This window comes from Notolepis coatsorum (genome assembly GCF_963971535.1).
Source record: "Notolepis coatsorum genome assembly, chromosome: 5".
Taxonomy (NCBI): Eukaryota; Metazoa; Chordata; class Actinopteri; order Aulopiformes; family Paralepididae; genus Notolepis; species Notolepis coatsorum.
Genome location: NC_140169.1, coordinates 125984470 through 126006618, shown reverse-complemented (window position 1 = coordinate 126006618; position 22149 = coordinate 125984470).

Sequence of the window (22149 nt, the reverse complement as noted above, 5' to 3'; positions counted from 1 at the left end):
TGATCACGCTGTAATAATGTGATGGTGATCACGCTGTAATACTGTAATAATGACCACACTGTACTGTACTGTGATGAACACTGTCACCTTTACTACATCCTCTCTGTTGCTATACCCATCCTACAAAGCATTCTCTACAAAAATGCATTTTGTCTCACTAACGCTACTAAACAAGTCTGCTTATTAAGAATATTACAGTTGATGCATCACATCATGAACAGGGGTCACGTGTTGGTCGCCCCAACCATGATCTATGTGGTGATGCATGATGCATGATAAACATTGGATGTACACTGTAAATGTATGTATTACACATTTCATGTATTTTATTTTTACTTATTTACTCTATTCATTGTTGAGATTGTAGATTGTAGTTCACACATGACTGTTAGGTCATAGCTGCTAATTAGCCTAGTCCGGGTATACAGCTGTTCCCACTCACCACACTGGGATGCTCCAGTAGTTTCTGCATCATCTTAAGCTGGTCCATATCCTGACACACATTAACACAGTATTGCTGAATGAAGGTTCCCAGTTTGATACTAGCTCCTCCTGACAGTATGTCGAAGTGTACTTGAGCAAGACACTTAACCCCTAACTCCTCCTGACGAGCAGGTTTGCCTCCGCAATCGGTGTGTGAATGTTGCGGCATAAGTTGCATCCATTTACCATTTAAAGAAACCTCTCACAAGACTCTGAGGCCCTACCTCGAAATCTCTGACCAGCACTTGCTGCTTGCTTCCAGGTTGTCCAATACACTCCTGTAATGTGTGTAAGTGTTCCTGACTCTTCCAGGTTGTCCAATACACTCCTGTAATGTGTGTAAGTGTTCCTGGCTCTGAAGGCCTCAGTCAGGGCTTTGTCTGTCTCTGCTATTTCCAGCCTGGGCTGTGACTGATGAAATGGGAAGCAGCAGTAAAGTGATGCTGGGTCACCAGAGTTCAGCAGATAGCCCATTGTGTTCTGTCCTCTTAAAATAGTTTGGGTGTTTTTAGTGTTCAGCAGACCCCAGGAAAAGTAGCTGTTGGATAAAAGTACAGCTAATGGGGATTGAATTCTAATAAACAAATAAAATGAAGCACCAAGCATTAGATACAAATATTTCAACTTTGAGCTGAAGAGTGCTGTGCCATAAATAGGCTTTCAACAGTCACATAACAACAGAAGTAGCCACACCAAGCACCTCAAGCATCTGTTTAGCGCTACAGGGTAAATGCGACTTACTGTAAAACCTACTGTACCTGGTGGACACGGGGCCTCCCCCCTTTTTATCCTCCAAACCCCCCACCCTCAACCCTAACCCCTCATGGTGGTACAGGTAACAGTGGGCCCTGTGCTGAGGGCTTCTCTTGACCCCAGTCTGGGCTGTGGTCCGGGCTCCGTACCGCTCAGCACTAAATCAAATCAAATCAAATGTATTTGTAAAGCCTGAAATCACAAGGTAATGCCCCCATGGGCTGTACAAGTCTTCTCTAAACAAGTCAAGAAGAAACATCACAATAAATCAACCACAAAATCCAAATATGCGACACTCCCAGACATTCCACAATGAAGAAACTCACTAAAAACCTAGCAATAGGAAAAAAAAGCACCACAGGCGATGTGGAGGAGAGAAACCATAGATGGGCCGTTCAAAGGGGGATCCCCCAACTTGGATGTCTGTGATAATAGTGTTGCTATGGATGATCGATGAGTGGAGAATAAAACAGGCGAATAGTTGGTATGTATATACATATACGTGTAATAAAACACATAATATATGTACATGCAATAGCAACTGAGGTACACAAGAAAACGTTTGAAACATTTAAATAGAATAGAGCTAAGAACAACAACAACAAAAGAAAAAGCATAGGGAAACGAGCGCTGGTATGAACATAAGATAAAGGCTAAAATATCAGAGTCATTCCATTTGGATGATTGCGTGTATGTATTCCGCTCTGATCCATTTGAAGTATGGGTTAGAGAAGATCGCACCACCACCACACTAGGAGTGACTCTGCCTCCATTGACCTCAATCTGAGCTATGAGTCATCCCACTAAAAAATCATGTCCTCTTAACCAACCCTAAGCTGGCCTATAGGATCTCATGTTAGCACATATCTTTGATAAAGTGAAGCAGCATGTATGACTCTGAGAACTATAACGATTGCGTATAGTTGTAACCTGTAGTTAATTACACCTACCCTGTGCATCTTATTCTAGAGAGACACAGAGGTTTGATATCTTGAAAGTTGTGTTAAACTAGTCAGAATACATAGGTTGCATCATGTCCATCACCAATCAATTGCAGACTAAGCATGCTGACATATTCTGTTATCTAATTAGCCATGTCCTATGTATGTCTAAACATAAACGTATAGTGTGACGTAGTTTACTAACAATAAATGTTCCTTGACACAGATTCGATTTGATTGATTGTTGATTGATCGCTAGATAGATCGATTTTATTTGATGTGTTAAAACAATATTTAGGTATCTGCTCCATAGGAATCAGAAATAAAAATATACATGTGAATATAAGCAAAAGATACAAAATACAAACAAAGGGTGGATGTCTGTTGAAAGAAATGTACTTGTGGGAAATCAATTTGAGGAGGATAGACCTCAGTTGAAATACCTCAGTTGAAAGGGAGAAGGAAGGATAGAAAATAGCTTCTATTACATGGTGCTTGCAGTCTCCATCCCTCAGCACATGTCAATATCTGTCACACAGAATCAGTAATGGGAAAATATACTGTCATTTCTCATCAAGCACCCAATCATTCACTATGGAGGAGATGTTCCAGCAATGGCCGTGTTCTGTGTGGAGGTAAAATGCGATGGTAAGGGAAAATGTCTCCGTGCATACAATGAACTCCTGTGACTATACGATGGAATGACCTACATAGGTGCCACGAAGTCAACAGGTAAACGTGCTTGGAGAGTAATTGATTACATGTCAGTCAAGTGATTACAGTAATGAAATTACTATATTACTGCATTACTAAAAATAATATGTGGGGAAAGTATGTTTTGTATATAATTGAGCAATTAATGTAAATATATATCGAAATCGCAATATGGCCTAGTATCCAAATCCCAGAAGGCTGCAATATTTTTGGTATTTTAATTCTAATGTAGCAAAAATCACATCATGATCATTTAAATACTTTTTTCCAATTTAAATAAACATCTGTCAAAAACTCAAAATAATTGCAATATGATATTTGTTCCATATTGTTCAGCTCTAGTACTTCATTTAAAATTCACATTTTGTGAATTTCTGAGGTTTATTAATCCAAAAGCAATTGATAATCACAAATCATCTCTAATGGATTACATTTTCAACATAACAGTACAAATACAGCTACATAGTTTATATGCTGTCCACTAGCGCCACTCCCTGGCCAATCTGAGTACTGGGCCATATGTGTCCAATGCTTATTACAGTACATGATTAGGATAAAATATGTGAATGTCTTTCTGCTAGATTTGAAGTGCTGATCAAATGTGTGCTAAAACCCAAATAATGGAGTCATTTAAAAGTCCCATTCATGTCAAGGTCCATCCATTTACCTGTAAGTATATCTCATAGTGACTTATTTTATGCTCTGAAATTAAATATTTGTGTGCACACACATGCATTACTTTAATGCACTTTGACTTTAGATTTCACCTTAAGAGATCAACCACATTTGCTAAATATGTCATATTTCTGGGACCTATATTGCTTTAATGAAAAGTGTATACTGTGTATAACTACCATGTTATACACACCTGAACACCTACAAATTCCATTGCTGTAATTAGCATCATGCAGTCATTGCATAATTACTTCCCAACATTACACTGTTCTAGCAACACTGTATGTTTAGGTGGTACCCAAATAACTTGATGAAATGATTACTCTGGCAATGATTTCCCCCACAATTTCTGTGCTTGTGAGGAACCTTGATGCAATATTTAAAGGAAGTTAAAGGTCGAATCTGTAATGCCGTCAAATTGCCTCTAGGCAAAAGAGTGTGTGTGTGTAAATGGTAAATGGTAAATGGCTGCTTTTTTATATAGTGCTTTTATCCAAAGCGCTTTACAATTTGTTACAAAAATGTTTACCCATTCACTCACACATTCACACACCGACGGCGGAGGCGACCATGCAAGGTGCCAACCTGCTCATCGGGAGCAATTAGGGGTTAAGTGTCTTGCTCAAGGACACATCGACACGCTGCCCGGGAGGAGCGGGAATCAAACTGCTCTACCTCCCGAGCCACCGTCGTGTGTGCATGTGTGTGTGTGCATGTGTGTGTGTTTGTGTGTGTGTGCGTGCGTGCGTGTCTGCCTGTAAACAAGATTACTTGCTAATTTTTTATCCAATTTTTAAAGTCTGTCAAGGACCTGCACAATTGAATGTCTTTTTTAAATGAATAGATTGACGATGCAGATTGAGGTTAAAGTGCGTTTGAAAAATACTTTTTTTTAATTTAATGATGTGTAAATATGAAATTAATGGCAAATGGACTGCATTTATATAGTGCCTTCATCCAAAGCGCTTTACAATTTATGCCTCACATTCACCCATTCACTCACACGTTCACACACTGACAGCGGAGGCAACCATGCAAGATGCCAACCTGGTCATCGGGAGCAGTTAGGGGTTAAGTGTCTTGCTCAAGGACACTTCGACACGCTGCCGGGAGAAGCCAGAACCAAACCGGGAACCTTCTGATTATGAGACGACCACTCTACCTCCTGAGCCACTGACACCCCATTGTTGCTCTACCTGCTGAGCCACTGATGTAAATATAATGGGTTTCTTTGTTGTTGAGCAAGTGAAGTGCACTTATTGCCAAAGCAATACTGCTAATTTACTCATGTGAGACTATGTGAGAATGCTGTTCATCGACTACAGCTCAGCATTCAATACCATAGTCCCCTCCAAACTCATAGCCAAGCTCAGGGACCTGGGCTTGAACTATGACCTCTGCCAGTGGGTCTTGGACTTCCTGACGGGCAGACCCCAGGTGGTGAGAGCAGGCAACTGCACTTCCTCATCCATCACTCTCAACATAGGGGCCCCCCAGGGCTGTGTTCTGAGTCCCCTCCTCTACTCCCTGTTGTACACACATGACTGTGTGGCACAGCGGAACAACAACACAATCATCAAATTTGCTGACGACACAGTAGGGCCTACCTGGAGGAGGTCAAGGTTCTTGCGGGATGGTGTCAAGAGAACAGCCTCTCCCTGAACGTCAGCAAAACAAAGGAGATGATTGTGGACTTTAGGAGGTCGGGGGTCAGGGACTACAGCCCCCTCAGCATTGACGGGGCACCGGTTGAGAGAGTGAACAGTTTTAAGTACCTCGGAGTCCACATATCCGAGGACTTGACATGGACCACACACATTGACAGTGTTGTGAAGAAGGCACGGCAACGCCTCTACTTCCTCAGGTACCTAAGGAAGTTCCAAGTCAGTCAGAAGATCCTTAAGAACTTCTACTCATGCACAATAGAGAGCATCCTGACTGGCAATATCACCTCCTGGTTTGGGAATAGCACCGCACAAGACCGTAGCACGTAGCAGACTACAGAGAGTGGCCCGCTCAGCCGAACGCACAATTGGAGGGGTGCTTCCCACTCTCCAGGGCATTTACAACAAGCGGTGCATGGGCAAGGCTAAGAGAATTATCAAAGACTCGAGCCACCCAAACAACTGCCTTTTTGAACTGCTGCGGTCAGGCAAGCGATACCGGAGTCTCATGGCAAGCACAGAGAGACTCAGAAGAAGCTTCTATCCCCAGGCCATCAGGATGCTCAACGAACAATAACACTATGTAACAACCATCAAATGCACTCACAGCACAGTGAGCACACACATCCACATGCACACACTCACTTTAAACATACAACTCACATGAGGTTCGGACTGAACGGGAGGGCGATGAAGATGATCAAGGCGCTATATCAAGAGCCGACAGCGAGGGTTAAGGTGAATGGCAGCTTGACGGATAGAATCAGATTAGAGAGGGCTACCAGACAGGGATGTTGTCTCTCACCGACGCTCTTCGCCGTTTTCATAGAACCACTGGCACAACTGATCAGGCAGACTGAGGACATCAAGGGAGTAAGGATAAAGGGAACGGAATATAAACTAGGCTTATTTGCAGACGACGTGATAGTATACATGAGGCAACCAGAAAAGAGCTTCCCGGCACTGATGGATCTACTGAAGGAATATGGTCACTACTCAGGATACAAACTAAACGTGACAAAGACACAGACCTTAGCATGGAACTACTCTCCAACGACGGAAATTAGAGAACAGTACGGGATAAGATGGGACATGGACAAGATTAAATACTTAGGGGTGAACATCACGAGAGGGGTGGAGAAACTGTTTGAGGCGAATTATACACAGATAAATCAGAACATCAAGAGAGACCTAGAGAGATGGACAGTAATGCCCTTGGACTTCAATTCAAGAATAGAGGTCATTAAAATGAACATACTATCAAGGTTACTGTACCTATTCCAGTCACTACCGATACAAATACCACAGAATCAATTCAGGGAGTGGGACAGACTGATATCGAGGTTCATATGGGCGGGGAGAAGACCACGGGTCAGATATAAAACACTACAACTACCAAAGGAAGAGGGAGGGATGGCAGTACCCAGCCTACAAGATTATTACTATGCAGCACAACTGAGAGCAGTGACGTGCTGGTGTAACGACAGATATGAGGCAAGATGGAAAGACATTGAAAAAGAAGGGGAGGGATACAAGGTACAAACTCTGGTGGGGGATAGGGAACTATTTAAAGAAAAAGAGGGACTATTAGATCCAATCACCAAATACACCTTGACCATATGGAACAGAGTAGTAAAAACACACAAATTGGAGAAGCAGTCAGGGGTCCTGAGATGGGTAGCACATGACAAGAGATTCAAACCAGGGAGGTTAGACCATGGATTCAGAAGGTGGGAGAGGGGGGGGGCAACAGCAATATGCAAAATGATAGAGAAGGGAGAAATGCAGACACTACAAAAATTAAAGGAGAAATTTGGACTAGAAAACAGGGACCACTTCAGATATCTACAGGTTAGAGACTACTACAACAAAGAAATAAGGGGGGCCAAAGACGAGGAACAGAATGGAATAATAAAGATGATAGTATGGGCATACGAAGGGGGGCAAGGAAGAGTAATATCAGCAATATACCGGGCTATAATGACCAGCAAGGGACACACGACCGATTACATAAGGGAGAAATGGGAGAGAGAGCTAGAGATAGAAATAACAGGGAAGGAATGGGGGAACATATGCGAGGTACAACATTCAACAACAGGATCGAGAATATGGAAAGAATTTGGATGGAAAAACATAATCAGATTCTTTATAACCCCAGAGCTGAAGGGAAAATATGCACCAACACAAAAAGCATGCTGGAGGATGTGTGGGAAGGAGGGGGCAAATCACACGCACATATTCTGGGGATGTCAGAAGCTGAAGGGGTATTGGGAGGAGATAGGGGAAGCAATGATCAGAATATTAGGATACGGGATACCACAAACAGGACTGGTGCTTTACTTAGGAGACCTGACACACGAGGGAATACAAGGGGGGGACAAATATTTAATAAAGATAATGTTGATAGCGGCCAGAAAAGCAATAACGAGACTGTGGTATAAGGAAGACCCACCGACAATAGCAAAATGGGTAGGAATAGTGGAAGAAATACAGGATATGGAAAGGATAACACACATGCTGAGGTTACAGGAAGAGAAATTTGGGGAAAGATGGGGAAAGTGGGAGGATTATAAAAGGAACGAGAACGACATCACAGAGGAAGAACCAAATGCAACACAAGAGAGCGAAGGGTAAAGGAGGAAAGATGTTCAAGCAGGGTCTATGAACCCATGTCACACACCTGTACTTTAGTTAATATTATCTATTTTGTTTTTGGGATATTACAAGTGCTGAATGCTTTTATACCTTATTATTTATGTCTGTTTAACGGTGTGTTATTAAATATTCAGGGATGATGTGGTTTGTGAATGGGTGAAACAAAAGGCAAAGTGAAAGTTAATAAACAAGAGAAGAAAAAAAAGAAAGGACGAAGGAGAAGGGAAGAAAGAAACTCAAGGAGGGTCTCTGGACCCAGATCACACATACAAACCTTAGTCAGCATTTATTGTCTTTGAGTAGGAATTACCTGTTTATGCCTGTTTAAGGGAGATACACAATCAGCCTTTGTATCAAATACCTAGAAAACAACAGTAGGGGAACCAGACAACTAACCATGTGATACCCATGTAAATATTTATGTGCACTGTTTTTTCTTTTTGTTTTTATTGTGATACTAGTCTCTTCATTTTTTATTATTTATTTTTTGTAAGTGCTGTCTGTCTAAATAAATGTTAATAAAAAATTTAAGTTTAAAAAAAAAAAAAAAACATACAACTCACTGCAGCACCCACTTTAACCACTTTAGAACACCTAAGCACACTTTATATTTATTGGTAAAGAATTTGCACTACAACCCATACCTCATTACACCTTACTGTAAATTGTACCTAAATTGTACCTCATCCCACCTCTGCTTTGCACTGTATAGTATATTGTATGGTAACTCAGTTACTTCTACTCTACATTGAGCATTGTATATATATGTATACTGAACATTTTTGTCTACGTACTTGACTTCTATTTTATACTTGCTATACTTATTTTATACTTATCTATTTTTGCCTAGCACAGTCGCTGGAGCGAAACAGAAAGAAGCATTTTGTATAAAAGTATTCTGTACTTCTGTATGACAACTAATAAAGAAACTTGAACTTGAAATTTGTATTCAAATTGCTTACAAAAAACGGTAATGAGTGGTGAGCCTTATTGAGCAATGACGTCATTCCTGAGTTGAAAGTGAGAAGCCTGAGGTTGTGCTGAATATTACATATTGTAATAATGTCCAAACACCATTACATAGCAGCAATGACTTTTATAGTCAGCTCTGTTGGGGTGGTGTGTGGAAGAGTCTGGTTGAGTAGGATGAGAGCTCTGTTGGGGTGGTGTGTGGAAGAGTCTGGTTGAATGGGATGAGAGCTCTGTTGGGGTGGTGTGTGGAAGAGTCTGGTTGAGTAGGATGAGATGCTATGGTTTGTATGCAACCCCAACAGCACGACACAGACAGGTAAATCAGAGTTAGCCAAAACAAAGGGCGTATTTATTTGAACAACAGAATTTGCAACACTGTTCCTTTAAGGACAAAAATTGATGTGAGAAAACAAACAGTGTCCAGTAACTGAGGGAATTAGGAACGTCCCCTTTAAGGGAGGATGTCAATAAGCCAAACGGAATAGCACGGCAGCATCCAGTAACTGTGGGAATCTGGAACGTCCCCTTTAAGGGAGAATGTCAATGAGCCAAATGGAATAAGCAAGGCAGCGTCCAGTAAATGTAGAATCAAACAAATCTTCACAGGATATGGAAAACACCCGAAGGCGAGCGAAGGCACAGAGTCCAGTGCTAAACGTGGAATTGTTCAGAGACAGTCTTATTCAAGACTCCCCAAGAGTACTGCCGACGGGCAATTCGAAAGCAAGGGTCCATGGAAATGAAGAGCGCGTGCACAGCAGGAAACTCCAAGGGACGGCAGGGCAGCAACAACCATCTCACACTGGAGACCACGGGATAACACGACAGCAGATGGTGGAGACAAGACGACCCGACAACAAGTGACCTGCATTCAGCGTATATGAGTCCTCCCGACGAGCTGATTGGAATTCATCTCAGGTGCGTGATGTTGATTGACGCTGAGAAGCATGCAGTACTGGGCCAGCCCTCACAGTACCCCCCCCCCTCCACGGGAGCCACCTGGCGACCTGCCCGGCCTCGGCTTGTCCGGATGGGAACGGTGAAAGTCGGTGATCAGGGCGGGGTCCATGATGAGCTGGCGGGAGACCCAGCTCCGTTCCTCTGGGCCATATCCCTCCCAGTCCACCAGATACTGGAACCCCGTCCTCTGCGTCTGATGTCCATGAGCCGGCGAACCTTCCACTGGGGGTATCCATCCACCATCTCGGGAGGAGGCGGATCTGGGGCAGGAGGCATCAGGGGACTGAGAGAGACAGGGTTTACACGGGACACATGAAACACAGGATGGATCTGCATGGAGGCTGGAAGCCTTAGACTCACCGCCGTGGGGCTGAGCACCTTCCGGATCTCGAAAGGACCGACGAACCGGGGGTTCAGCTTTTTGGCGGTGGATTGAAGTGGGAGATCCTTGGAGGATAGCCATACCCTCTGCCCTGGTTGGTATGCCGGCGCTGGGGTCCGGCGTTGGTTAGCTCCCCGACTGGCGCGCTCCGATGCCCGGAGCAGAGCAGTCCTGGTGATCTCCCAGACGTGACGACACCGGTCGAGATGAATCTGCACGGAGGGAACTGCCACTTCCGACTCCTGTGCTGTGAAGAGAGGGGGTTGGTAGCCCAGAGATACTGACCAGGGAGTTGATGGCGTACTCGACCCAGGGGAGGAACCGGCTCCAGGATGCAGGCTTCTTGTCGGCAACACACCGGAGAGCAGACTCCACGCTCTGGTTCATTCTCTCCGTCTGCCTGTTAGTCTGTGGGTGATAACCAGAGGAAAGGCTAACAGTAGCCCCCAATCCCTTACAAAAAGCCCGCCATACCTGGGAGGTGAACTGGGGCCCCCGGTCCGAGACGACGTCCTGGGGAAACCCATGGAGGCGGAACACGTGGCTCGTCAGGAGGTCCGTCGTCTCGGGAGCTGATGGAAGCTTGGGAAGGGCCACGAGATGGACCCCCTTGCTGAAACGATCCACCACTGTTAGAATGACTGTGTTTCCCTGGGAGGGAGGAAGGCCAGAGACGAAGTCCAACGCCACATGGGACCAAGGGCGGCTCAGAATGGGGAGTGGCTGCAGCAGACCGGCGGGTGCTTGGTGAGAGGCCTTGCTGCGGGCGCAGACCGTGCAGGCCATCACAAACTCCCTGACATCGTTCCTCATGGTGGACCACCAGAACCGACGAGCCAGGAAGGAGAAGGTGCGGTGGACGCCGGGGTGGCAGGCAAACCGGTTGGTGTGGCCCCATTGAAGAACCCGGGACCGGACAGAGTCGGGACGAAGAGGCGACGAAAAGGTACGTTGCTCGGAGCAGGATGGAAACGTAAGGCACGCTTGACCACGGTCAAGTCAAGTCAAGTCAAGAGTTTTATTTGTCACGGCATACAAGTATACAATGAAATGCGGGGGGTCTTGCCCGCAACGATTGTGCATAATACAATAGTAATATAGTAATAACAATAGTAATATATAATAAGAATCCAATAGAATGACATTGTGCAATAAAACAGGTAAACAAAGTAGGGCATATCGGTATATGTACATGAGTTATTTACAGAGCATGGTAGGACATGCTAGGTCCTATGGTAGTGCAATACACTGTTAGCTACGGATGAGGCACTGGGTCTTTATGTACACTGCTATACAATGCTATATTATACAATCTCAAGTTATACTATACTATTCTTAAAGTGACCTTTCCTTTTGTAAAGTGACCATAAGTGTGAGCGTGTGCAGCATGAGTGTGTGTGCTCATGTTAAAGTGGCTGCTAGTGTGTGTGTGTTCATGTGTGCTTGTGTGTGGAGAGTTCAGTGTTCAAGGCTCTGATGGCCTGGGGGAAGAAGCTGAGCCGAAGTCTCTCTGTCCTAGTTGCTGGTGTTTGCAGGCGTTTGCCTGACCGCAGCAGCTTGAACAGGCTGTAGTTGGGGTGGTAAGGGTCTTTCATTATTCTGCAGGCTCTGGATTTGCACCTCTTGTTGTATAGGACTTGCAGGGGTGGTAGTGCAATACCCGTGGTACGCTCGGCTGAGCGCACCACTCTCTGTAGGGCCTTCTTGTCCTGTGCCGTGCTGTTTTCATACCAGGCAGTCATGTTTCCAGTCAAGATGCTCTCTACAGCTCCGGAGTAGAAGGACTGGAGTATCTTCCCAGATACTCTGAACTTCCTTAACTGTCTCAGGTGGTAGAGGCGCTGCTCCGCCTTTTTTACGACTGAGTCTATGTGTGTTGTCCATGTCAGATCCTCTGAGATGTGGACCCCCAGGTACTTGAAGCTGCTCACCCTGTCCACAGTAGCCCCGTTTATCCTCAGTGGTGTGTGTGTCCCCTGCTGTCTCCTCCTAAAATCCACGATCAGCTCCTTGGTTTTACCAATGTTCAGGAGCAGGCTGTTGTCCTGGCACCAGCGTTCCAGTAACTCAACCTCCTCCCGGTAGGCCTTCTCGTCGTTGTCCGAGATCAGCCCCACCACCACTGTGTCGTCTGCAAACTTCACTATGGATTTGGAGCTGAACTTGGCCACACAGTCATGTGTGTATAGTGAGTACAGCAGGGGGCTCAGAACACAGCCCTGGGGGGACCCGATGCTCAGGGTGTTGGAGGTCTGACCCCCCACCCTGACCGCCAGTGGCCTTTCACTCAGAAAGTCCAGTATCCAGGCGCTCAGGGAGAATGGGAGTCGGATCCTCGGTAGTTGGTGTGTAGCCGGGACAGAGAGTCGGCCTTCGTGTTGCGGGACCCAGGGCGAAAGGTCAGCGAGAAGTCAAACCGACTGAGGAAGCTGGCCCACCTTGCCTGCCGGCCATTGAGGCGCTTGGATGCGCGGATGTACGTTAAGTTCTTATGATCAGTCCAAATGGTAAACGGTTCCTCGGCCCCCTCCAGCCAATGACGCCACTCCTCCAAGGCAGCTACCACTGCCAACAGCTCCCGATTTCCTATGTCGTAGTTCCTCTCAGCAGGAAGGAACCGGCGAGAGTAGAAGGTGCATGGATGGACCTTCTGGACCGTCGCTGACCGCTGAGACAGAATAGCCCCTAGTCCAGTATCCGAGGCGTCCACCTCCACGATGAACTGCCTCTAGGGGTCTGGGTGGAGTAAGACCGGGGCAGTGGTGAATCTGTTCTTGAGGGAACGGAACGCAGAGCAGGCCGCTGGAGACCAGTCGAAAGGCAGGGAGGGAGAGGTCAGCTTGGTGAGTGGCTCCGCCACTCGGCTGTAGTTCCGGATGAACCTCGGGTAAAAGTTTGCAAAACCGAGGAAGCTCTGTAGCTCCTTCCGAGAAGAGGGCTCCGGCCACTCTACCACAGCCTGGATCTTGCTAGGGTCGGCTCGGGTCTGGCCGCTCTCCACGATGAAGCCAAGGTAATCAACGGAATCGGAGTGGAAATGGCACTTCTCCGCCTTAACGAAGAGCCGGTTGCGGAGGAGGCGCTCAAGTACTTGGCGGACATGATGGACATTGTAACTGAGGGGTACAATTCCCTGACTGTATTGTTAGATATGATATTTAATACCACTACCTCATGTACTTTAACTTCTGGCCATCCAGTACAAGATATAAGTATGATGAACACTTTCCCACCTGATGAAACGAATCCACACAAATGTACCAAATCGAAGGTTTAATACAGCAAAAGGTGTATACAACGATCACTTAATTACATTTATGATTTGAAATATGAAATATGCACTTTTATGGCAAATGAGTATTCGTAGGTAAATCAACATTGAATGTCCAATCTCTGGTTGCGCAGGGAGTAAGTATACAACCTGGAATATTTAGGAAAACGATAGCGATGGTACTTAAATGATTATAGCTGGATACACTAAGGGGGGGGGGGGGTCCCGCTGGTTGTAAGACAGTAGGAGGGGGGGGTTAGAGAAGCCGCTGGCGGTAGCCCATCTGGCCGACGGTGTCTTGGGAGAATCCAAAGTCTTGGACACGGTGCCCACAGAACCTCGGGCCGCAGACGAATACAGCTGGACCCTCTGTGGACGGTAGCTGCCGGTCCACAACGGAGAGACGTGAGGCGACCTCACTGGTGTAGAGCGCCGCCTCACCTGGAGTCCTCTCCGGGGGGTAGTTCCAACACTCCGCAGTGTTGGCCTTTATCCATGGAATAATCAAAGCACACAAAGCATAATCCAAGCCGTGGAAGGCTCGCCGTCGTCCGGGTAGAGTAATCCAATATACAGGTCCAGTCGCTCTTGGCCCGGAGCTCCTCGGATGCAATCACCACTAGGGGTCTGACCAGCCTGGTTAAGCGTCCAGATAACGTCAGGAACGATGGGGGTACTGATAACTTTAGAACTCTAACCGAACGATGCACCATACATAAATAGACTATTATTAGCTTAATAGAATACGTCCAACTCGACGGTATAGTGCCAAACTATGACTATTCAACTATTAATCTACACGATATCTCAATGCCTATTCTGGGCCAAGTAGGCCTTACTACACCACACGTGCGTCGTGGGGAGGCTTTGCGTCTGTCACTCTGTTGGAGGGTAAAGAACTGGACTAAAAAGAAAGTTCTACTTTACTTGCGCCATATATATATGCGCTATGAACAAATAGTACCATTCGTATTTCGCCCGACATATTCCTGCGCGGAACCGGGGCTTGCCACGACATGTTAGGCGGCACGATTGAACTTGGACCTAGGGGTATGGCAACCTGGCGCCAGGTTCTCGTCCAATGGTAGAATGAAACTATTATGGGCTGTTTAGTAGACTAAAGGGATATTCAATGCATATTGTACAAGGAATATACAGGGGATATCAAACGATATACAAATACAATTAAATATATATATATAAATAAATATACATATTCGGTTTAATCTGATCCTTCACAACAGCCGCCCCCTAATTAGTCCCACCTAATTAGCTAAGCAGAGACAGATTAACCGCACTGTCTACCACTCAAGGTCCGCTGTAAGGGTCAGTCAACTCACAAAGTCATGGGGTCATGGTCATCATCGATAGTATCTGGGAGTCGGGGCAGTTCTATGAGCCTCGCCACGGGACGTGTGTAGGTGCGCCCTTGGACGAGTACTTCAGCTGCTCAGACCTTGCCATCGGCACCGGTGATCACTTTGCTTACGCGGCCAGCCGGCCACATAGCTCTGGGTAGTGACTGGTCAATAATCATGACGACTGTTCCTTCTGTCAAATTGTCTCTCTCTTTTACCCACTTCTGGCGGGTCTGTAGAGACGGTAGGTAGTGAAGTAGGAAGCTGCTCCAAAACTTGTCAGCTAGTACTTGGCTGTACCTCCACATTCTTCGGCCGTTCGCTTCTTCAGGCCGGTACATTGTCTGGGGTAGCGCGGGGTCCAGCCGCCCCATTAGGAGTGTGTTGGGGGTGACTGGGTCGACATCTGCTACATCACTGGAGACGTAACCGAGGGGCTTTGAGTTCAATACTCCCTCGATCTCCGTGAGGACTGTCATTAGGACTTCCTCCGCCACAGTCTGGGCTCCGAGTACGGCGTACAGGGCTGTCTTTATAGAACGTACTTCTCGTTCCCAGGTTCCACCGAAGTGGGGTGCGTTCGGGGGATTAAACTGGAAGTCAATCTGGGCTGGAGCGAGGTGGGTCTTAAGTTCTGGGCCCATAGCTTGGAAGCTCTCTCTCAGCTCTCTTTCTCCGCCTTTGAAGTTGGTCCCGTGATCAGACAACAATGTAGACGGTTTTCCTTTCCGTGAGGTGAATCTCCGGAAGGCCATAAGGAATGAGTCTGTGCTCATGGTCGGAAGGAGCTCGATATGTATCGCTCTGGTGGTCATGCATTTGAATACAATACCCCACCGCTTCTCGGTGCCTCTTCCTCTCTTTATATACAACGGGCCAAAGCAGTCCATGCCTGTGGAGTGGAATGGCTTGTCGCCGATTCGGAGGCGACAGGGGGGTAAGTCAGCCATCCGTGGTATGCTGGGCTGCGCGCGCCACTTACGGCAGTCTAGACAGGTTCGCTGGAAGCGCCGTACTGCTTCTCTCCCTTGCAATATCCAATAACGACGTCTGATCTCCGCGAAGACTCTCTCTGCTCCTGCGTGGTGTACATCCTCGTCGTATTTCTTTATGATCAGCTCTGTGACCTTGTGTCGGCTGTTCAAGACGATCGGGTGCTTAATGTCATCTGGTAGATCGGGGGCTCTCCGCAGGCGACCACCCACTCTGATGAGATTATGGGCGTCACTCTCTGGTGCCAGGTGAATCAGTCTGCTGTCTGATGGGACGGGGTTTCCTCCCTGAAGACAGTCTAGCTCATCGGGGAACGAGTCTCTCTGGGCTCGTTGTAGTAGAAGAAGTTCTGCTTTTTCGTAGTCTGCTGCTGACATGTCAGTGGTGGACTGAATCTCTGGGTGGTGCCGCAGGAATGTTCTTTGCTGCGCACTCTCTAGGGTAATGCAGTCATCTATGTTGGGGTCTGTGGAGGCGATTGTGCTCAGTCCACAGAACATAGGTTTCTTATTCTCAGCCTCCTCGTTACTTGCTTCCCTCGGGGTGGGCATAGGCCAATCTCCTTCCGGGAGCTTGAGGAATGCTGGTCCGTCACTGTAGATGTTGCGACGGGTTAGGTCATCCAGAGACATTCCCCGGGTGATGACGTCAGCTGGGTTGTGTTTGGTGTCCACATACCACCAGCTTGCTTCTTCTGTTAGCTCTTGAATCTCGGTGACTCTGACTCCCACGAAGACTTTGTATCTGCATGAATCAGACTTGATCCATGTGAGTACTGTCGTGGAATCTGACCACAAGATTGTTCTATGCACCGGAATGGTGAGTTCACGTTGGATTAACGTGGCTAGATGCGCTCCTGCGAGGGCTGCGCAGAGCTCTAGACGTGGGATAGATTGTTGCTTACGTGGGGCTATTCTTGAGCGGGCCAGGATGAAAGCAGTGTGTATCTTTCCTCCCATCTCTTGGGCACGCAAGTAGGCCACCGATCCGTAGGCTACTTCGGAGGCGTCGCTGAAGACGTGTAGCTCAATCTCGCATGTCTCTGGCCTCACTGTGGATGGGAAGTAGCTGCGGCGTATATTGACACCTGGGAGTGAGCGGAGTTCCGTCTCCCACTCTCTCCATGTTGAGGCAAGGTGTCGTCCCAGCCCTGGTCCTTGTCCCATAGTGCTCGTACAATCATCTTTGCCCTGGTGGTGTAAGGTAGAATACATCCCAACGGGTCATATTGTCTGGCGAGTGTTCTGTACACACTCCGTCTGGTGGTCGGTATCGCCGCCGACCTTCCCTGCTCTGGAGCCAAGGGTTTGTGTCTATAGTGGAGCGAGTCTGTTTTGAAGCGCCAGACTAGTCCTAGTGTCATTTCTTGGGCTTCTCCTGGGATTGTCGCCATCCAGGTCTCGCTGCTGGCAGCCTTGTCCGCGGAGGAGAGGCTGCGCAATACGTGCGGGTCACTGCTGGCCCACTGCCTGAGATCAAAGCCGCCTTTGATCAGGGAGGCGCGGAGCAGCGCACGGCGTCGCCAGTCGATCTTCTTTACGTGTCTCGCTGTGATTAGCTTCTCAATCTCAGCTCGGTACACACTCTCTTGAGCGGGGTCTTTGGCTAGGCGCCGCTCTGTGTTCAGTAGATAGCGCTCCGTGGCGTCTTTCTTTGCGTGAAAGGTGGGCATTCCCTCTCGCCTCAGGAGTGGAGTTGCGTATCTCATCACTCCGCCGACTGTGACTCTCTTTGTCCCCTGCTCGAGTAGGTTGATGGCGTAAATGTCTTCTTTAGAGCGAATATCTTTCTTTTCGTTCTTAAAGGGCATTGTCTCTAGGGTCCATAGCCTCTCGACATGCTGCAGGAGAGTGGTGTCTTCTTCTGTCGTTCTGGAGTGGAAGCAGCTAGTGGCTGCTGTTCGGTTGAGAGATTTAGCGAGGGGGCCTTGTAGGGTCCACCCTAGGCGGGTCTCGACTGCTGCAGGACAGCCTCGGGGGCCTGTATGGACCCGGTCAATCGGGACTATGAGTTCTGCATGGTCGGAGCCTATCAACAGGGTCGGGGTAGCGCCGTCTATGAGCGGGATAGGTAATTGGCGCAGGTGCACATATTTATCCATCAACTTGGTGACAGGGTAGGTGTACTGCGATAGTCCTATTTCTTGGCTGGTGAAAGCATTTGTGATCTTGTACCGTCGCTCTGGCTGCCCGTTGGCTGCGATGGTGAAGGAGACATTCTCGCCCTTTATCGTCTTTAAATCTCTTCTTATTGTCCGAATCGTCATTTCGTTCTTGCTCCCCCGCAGTCCCAGCTGGGTCGCAGCGGAGGCGAGCAGAAGGGTCTTCTCTGACCCGTCATCAAGGACGGCGTAAGTGTCCATGACTTTATCTTGGTAGCTCAATGTCACACGGACTACCTTTAAGAGCACTTGGGCTCCGCTGCTGCTGGCGGGGTCAATGTACATGACACTTGCCTTGGTGCCGCTCCGTGGTGCAGGTATAGGCCGTCTTCCGTTACTTTCGTGTAGTATATCTAGATGGGCTCCATCGCACCGGCTGCACCTTTTCTTTAGGCGGCATTCGGCTGCCATGTGGGGCCGCGCACATCGATAACAGCGCCGGTTGGACTTTATCCATTGACTCACTTCTTCTGCATTCATCTTTGTGAATAGGTCACATTGTGACAGCCAGTGTTCTTTCTCACAGTAGGGACACGCTATCTTCCACTTCTCTTTTCTCGAGGGGGTGCTGTGACTCTTACTGCTCGGTACTGACTCTGATTGGTGCATGACAGTCACCGATCTTCTTCCATCATTTATTCTCCTGGGTCCCTCTCTGGAGCTTGGCGTGCTCCGCCCGAAGGTGTCCAGTCGTAAGCTGCTGACTTCTCTCGCCAGGAAGTCGGCTAGATCAAGGAGGGATGGCTCGGGGCCGTTGGGATCCCGGTAATCCCTCTGCCGCCTAAAGCGCTCCTGTCTTGCGGGTGGCAGCTTCTCCAAAATCCTCTCGACGTTAGAGTTGGCGTATAGCTCATGCATGCCCTTCTCCCGTTGCACTCCCAGCATCCCTACCAGGGACTGCACTTTGATTGACAGGTCGTCTAGTGAGCGATTGTCTGTGGCTGGGGGTAGGCGGTCAATATGCCTTATCTCCTGGATTACGTAATCCCATATACGTCCATATCTCTGATCCAGCGCTGCAAGGGCCGCTGTGTATGGGGTCGAAGAGGTAGCATAGGCTAGCGCTATATTGTGCGCTCGCGGTACTTTCAGGTGCTTCAGTAATATTGCATACTTGTGGCGTTCATCAGCGACATCCACCATCATTGTCTCTAAGCACATCCGGAGCTCCGTGTACTGTGCTTAGAGACTGTCTCATAGGCGAAGTCTGGGAATGACGGTGTGGCATTGTATGACGCCGTGGATGGCTGATACATCGGCGAGCGTTGGGGGAGAGACCTCCTGGGCGAGTCCCCTCTTGCGCCTCGCTGTGGGCTGGTACTGGCAGGGTACCATGGCCCGCTGGTCCAGGTGCTGTTCCTCGGGGCTGGTCGTGCGTCGTGCTCACCCGTGAATAGAGTCGGGGGTCTGTAGCGCAGCGCCGCGGGGGTATAGCCTGGACTGTATGGGACCTCCTGGTCCGGTGGAGTACTGTGCTGTCGTCGGGCTTGGTTCTCCTCCTCTCCCTCTTCTTCCTCTATCAGATCTTCCAGATCCTGTAATCGTTTATTTAGCTTCTCCGCAGTGTATGCCGCTCCTTCCTTGTAGCTGGGTCTCGCTTGGACCGGTCTGTGAAGGGGGTCTGCGGGGGGTATAGGCTCGGTCTGTTGGTCAAGTTCAGGGTCGCTTGCTCGTTGAGGAGACGCTGCCCTTGACTGTTGTCTTGACGAGTTCCTTGAACCCCTGGCGGAGGGAGAGGGAGTTGTCCTTTTGATCAGCTGCTCTATTAGTTGCGCTTGTAGTCTGTCGCGCTCTGCGTCTCTTTGGGCACCGGCAGCGGCACGCTGGGCGTCGGCCCGGTCTCTTGCCATATTCTCTTCTGTCTGGAAGCGTCTCATCTCCAGGCGGGTGCGCTGTTCTTCGCTCCATTGCTGTGCTTGGAGGTGTTCGCGCTCGCTAAGCATCTGCGCTTGGAGTCGGTCACGTTCGGTAGAGGCTGTCAGGCTGACGAGGAACGCCTGTTGTAGTATCCTCTCCGCTTCGCTGGGGGAAGGCGGTTGTGGAGGTGAGCCGCTCCTGCGTGAGCCGCTCCTGGGGGTACTCGTTGGGGAGTCCTGGAGCTCTAGTTCCTCGGCGCTCTCCTCCTCTTCTTCCGTGCAGAGTTCTCTCTCTGTAGGGTTGTCTTCCTCCCGGGGCTGGTCGGGGACTACTTCTTGGGTAGTGGCGGGGGGTAAAGGCATGTCAATTCCCTCCTGGTCCCCACCGTGAGCTTGGTCAGTTACATTAGGACCTACTAGGGCCTCTGTGGTCGGGGAAACCTGGTCGTTAAGGTCAGACATAATTTTACTTTCTACTTTTACCGCGTTTACCGTTTGTCGAAGGCTAGGTAGTTGACTGACAGTGTAAGCCTCTAAGTACTGAGGTGTCTGTCGTCTGCGCCGCGGGCGTTCTAGGTTAGGAGGATCGTTTCGTGGAGTGTTCATCATAGGCCATTTCGATATTAATAACACTATATTAATATTACACTAGTTACCATCCGGCTCGAAGGACCAATTGTAACTGAGGGGTACAATTCCCTGACTGTATTGTTAGATATGATATTTAATACCACTACCTCATGTACTTTAACTTCTGGCCATCCAGTACAAGATATAAGTATGATGAACACTTTCCCACCTGATGAAACGAATCCACACAAATGTACCAAATCGAAGGTTTAATACAGCAAAAGGTGTATACAACGATCACTTAATTACATTTATGATTTGAAATATGAAATATGCACTTTTATGGCAAATGAGTATTCGTAGGTAAATCAACATTGAATGTCCAATCTCTGGTTGCGCAGGGAGTAAGTATACAACCTGGAATATTTAGGAAAACGATAGCGATGGTACTTAAATGATTATAGCTGGATACACTAAGGGGGGGGGGGGGTCCCGCTGGTTGTAAGACAGTAGGAGGGGGGGGTTAGAGAAGCCGCTGGCGGTATCCCATCTGGCCGACGGTGTCTTGGGAGAATCCAAAGTCTTGGACACGGTGCCCACAGAACCTCGGGCCGCAGACGAATACAGCTGGACCCTCTGTGGACGGTAGCTGCCGGTCCACAACGGAGAGACGTGAGGCGACCTCACTGGTGTAGAGCGCCGTCTCACCTGGAGTCCTCTCCGGGGGGTAGTTCCAACACTCCGCAGTGTTGGCCTTTATCCATGGAATAATCAAAGCACACAAAGCATAATCCAAGCCGTGGAAGGCTCGCCGTCGTCCGGGTAGAGTAATCCAATATACAGGTCCAGTCGCTCTTGGCCCGGAGCTCCTCGGATGCAATCACCACTAGGGGTCTGACCAGCCTGGTTAAGCGTCCAGATAACGTCAGGAACGATGGGGGTACTGATAACTTTAGAACTCTAACCGAACGATGCACCATACATAAATAGACTATTATTAGCTTAATAGAATACATCCAACTCGACGGTATAGTGCCAAACTATGACTATTCAACTATTAATCTACACGATATCTCAATGCCTATTCTGGGCCAAGTAGGCCTTACTACACCACACGTGCGTCGTGGGGAGGCTTTGCGTCTGTCACTCTGTTGGAGGGTAAAGAACTGGACTAAAAAGAAAGTTCTACTTTACTTGCGCCATATATATATGCGCTATGAACAAATAGTACCATTCGTATTTCGCCCGACATATTCCTGCGCGGAACCGGGGCTTGCCACGACATGTTAGGCGGCACGATTGAACTTGGACCTAGGGGTATGGCAACCTGGCGCCAGGTTCTCGTCCAATGGTAGAATGAAACTATTATGGGCTGTTTAGTAGACTAAAGGGATATTCAATGCATATTGTACAAGGAATATACAGGGGATATCAAACGATATACAAATACAATTAAATATATATATATAAATAAATAATATACATATTCGGTTTAATCTGATCCTTCACAACAGACATGCTCCTCGAGAGTCCTGGAGAAGATGAGGATGTCGTCGAGGTAGACCACCACAAATTCATCGAGCATGTCACGAAGGACATCGTTCATGAGCGCCTGGAATACCGCCGGGGCGTTGGTGAGGCCGAACGGCATTACCAGGTACTCGTAATGACCCCGGGGAGTCTTGAAGGCGGTCTTCCACTCGTCACCCTCTCGGATCCGGACCAGATGGTAGGCACTCCA